The sequence below is a fragment of the Sphaeramia orbicularis genome, chromosome 22 (genome assembly GCF_902148855.1).
Source record: "Sphaeramia orbicularis chromosome 22, fSphaOr1.1, whole genome shotgun sequence".
Lineage (NCBI taxonomy): Eukaryota > Metazoa > Chordata > Actinopteri > Kurtiformes > Apogonidae > Sphaeramia > Sphaeramia orbicularis.
In genome coordinates, this window is record NC_043978.1 from 26,057,769 (window position 1) to 26,061,099 (window position 3,331).

The 3,331-nt window shown below is 36.4% G+C and overlaps 1 long non-coding RNA gene across 1 annotated transcript; it reads left to right on the forward strand.

Annotated features, from left to right (window-relative positions):
• The first annotated feature begins 1,398 nt into the window (after positions 1 to 1,398).
• Positions 1,399 to 2,294, forward strand: LOC115414163 (uncharacterized). The gene is made up of 2 exons (XR_003934583.1): positions 1,399 to 1,435; positions 2,200 to 2,294. It is a non-coding gene; the product is annotated as an uncharacterized LOC115414163 (long non-coding RNA).
• Positions 2,295 to 3,331: the final 1,037 nt, after the last annotated feature.

Sequence of the window (3,331 nt, forward strand, 5' to 3'; positions counted from 1 at the left end):
ACCCGCAGATACGACAGCAGTAAGATAACACTCAGTCTAAACTGTTGACCTCCGAGTCGACACAGATACGTTACACATCTCAGTGTCACTCAAACACTTTCACAGCGACACTGAAATGGACACTTTGTTTTGATGGTTATGGAATTGGTTTAGATCTGTCCGTCATGTGATTGCATTATTTAGTTTAGTGTGTCAGTGTGGGTTTGGGTTTCTACAAGGCCATATTTACACTGTAGGCAGAAGTGGTCCAGTATATGATAATATGATGTGTTTACATACAAGTGATTTTGATCTTTTTCATAACAAGAGCATCAATAACCTGGAATCAGATTTTTCATGGCTTCATTAATCGCTTTTCCATTGACCCTCAAATTGCATGAATATAACTTCTGGATAAAAACCTCTAATTTTTTGATTACAAGTTTTTATGCTTGTATAGCGCAAATGGTATATCACCCAAAACTGCAATGGAAAGACCTTTTTCTGCAAGTAGAGTCACGTGAAAAGAAAAAAAATGCATGTTGACGGACGTTACAACAAGCGAAGAAGAAGAGCTTTAAAAGAAACATGGTGCAGTATGTGTGGACACACCAGGAAACGGAATCATTTTTTAATTTAGTACGAGATAGAGGGGTAATATATAATAATAATAATAATAATAATAATAATAATAATAATAATAATAATAATAATAATGAATATATCTGTAAATTAACACGATATTTACATTTGTTGCCATGTTTATGGTATGACCTTTCGTGTCATCTCACGATAATAGCTAAACAAATCATCGCATTTGTGATTTAATGGAAAAACCGACATTACGCACCTCTGTTTATTCGACATTTAGTAAATATCGGTAAAGTTTTGCGCAGATGTCCAATGGAAACGCGACTACCGACACTCTCTTACTGCTCATTTCAGATTTATTATTCAGAGGTCTTTTTATTTTTCCTATCTTCTGTCTGTTATATATATTTTTTAACATGGCTAATATCAGACTTCAGTGTGACCTGGTCCTCAGCTGAGCTACATGCACAGAAACAGTTTAGTGGTGTCCAAATCCAGTCCTCTAGGGCTGGTATCCTGCATGTTGGAGATATTACCCTCTTCTATCACACCTGGAAACCATTACATCATTATCAGGCTTCTGCAGAGCTTGATAATGAGCTGATCATTAATTGAACCAGGTGTAGCTGAAAGAGGGAAATACATAAAACACATCCCTAAAAATACTACTACATTTTGTTATTGCCACTATTATTGTTGATATTTTCTCATGTGAGGGTCTCTGCCACCTTTTTTTTTCTTCTTCTTCTCTCCCCTTTGCATTCTCCTTCTTTCTTCTCCCTTTCCTCTCTTTCTCCATGTTTTTTCCAGTGAGACTTTGCCCAGAGTTGTGCTCTGAAAATATCCACATCTTTTCAACATTAATGTTTTGTTTTTTCCTAATTTGCAAAAAGTAACACATATTTACACAACCCACATTTCACACAACAATAGTGGACAACACATACAGGGGTTGAACAAAATAATGGAAACACCTTAAAAAAATCAACAAAATATAATTTAATATGGTGTAGGTCCGCCTTTTGTGGCAATTACAGCCTCAATTCTCCGAGGTATTGATTCATACAACTTGTGAATTGTTTCCAAAGGAATTTTAAGCTATTCTTCAGTTAGAATACCCTCCAACTCTTTTAGAGACGATGGCGGTGGAAATCGACGTCTTACTTGAATGTCTAAAACTGACCATAAATGCTCAATAATGTTGAGGTCTGGGGACTGTGCCGGCCATATGAGATGCTCAACTTCATTAGAATGTTCCTCATGCCATTCTTTAACAATTCTAGCTGTATGGATTGGGGCATTATCATCTTGAGGTGAAGGTGTTTCCATTATTTTGTCCAACCCCTGTAATATGTAACATATGCAAAGCTTATTGGACATATGAAGATGTAGGAAATACACAGACCTTACAATGACAGCAGCATTTTTTGCAAAGACATGGTCAACTTTGGGGGCGGGGGGGGGGGGGGGGGGGGGTGCAAGTGCATGAGGTATTTAAGAGTGTGTGTGATGGATATGTGCATGTTTAATTGAATGAGATGGTCCATATGGTATGAATGGAGTTGTGAGTAGTATGGTTTCTTTTCACCATTAATAACATTTAAACTGGCATTCAACCTGCAGCAGTAGCATTACTTTAGTTTTTTTGCCAGAAAAACTAGCATGTTAGAATGATAGAGAAAACCACTCTGGTACCCCATGGTGTGTAAAACAGAAACTAAATGAAAAAAAGAAAAAGAAAATAATTAAATGATTGCACATCTTGGTGATATGAATATTGCACACTCCGTTATCGCGATAATGATATTTTTTTGATATATTGTGCAGCCCTGATTAGAACAGTGAATTTTAATTGAGCACTATGGTTTACTTTAGAAGGAAAGCAACCCAGGAGCTAAAGTAGACCCGCAAGTGATGTTTCCATTAAAGGGGTCATATTTTGCTAAACCCACTTTTATTAGTCTTTGGTTCATTTATTTGTGTATTTGGACCCTAATAGTTCATAAAGTTTGAATTTGAACCCTCCAGGTGCTGCAAAGCTATCTTTATATTCATTTTGGCAAAAATCAAGTGGATTTCTACAACCAGTTTTAATTCCTGCTTAATTTGTTACATCTATAGCTAGTTGTCAAAACATTTGCACATATAAGGTCAAGACTTCTGACGAACATTTCTCAGAGTACGACATAATTGTTTGCCAGCAGCAGCGGTTGTAGTCCATACTGAAAATATGTCCAAACTTAGAGCCTATTACCTAAAATGTTCAGTTGTTGGTTGATCGGGACAGAGCAGCACAGCCAACAACCTGGAGGGGGCGGGGTGAGAAGTGGCTCATTTGCATTTAAAGGGCCAGCGCTCAAAACGACCTTTCTGGTGTCATTACTCAGAAATAGGGTTGAAGATGGACCTGTGGAGTTGAATTAATGAAGAATTCAGACCCAAGTATAGCATTTACAGTTTATGTAGACCACAGGGAAATGTTTTAAAATGTATAATTCCATTTAAAAAAGCAAAATATCATTCTTTTAATTACATGTAAACTTGCATTCAACCTGCAGCAGTAGTATTACTTAGTTTTTTTGCCAGAAAAACATGCATGTACAACAGCATGTTAGAGTGATAGAGAAAACCACTCTGGTACCCTATGATGTGTAATTTTTAAAAATGATCGCAAATTACGTCTTTGCGATATGAAAATTGCACACTCCATTATCACAATAACAATATTTTTTTGATATATTGTGCAGCTCTAATCAGAACA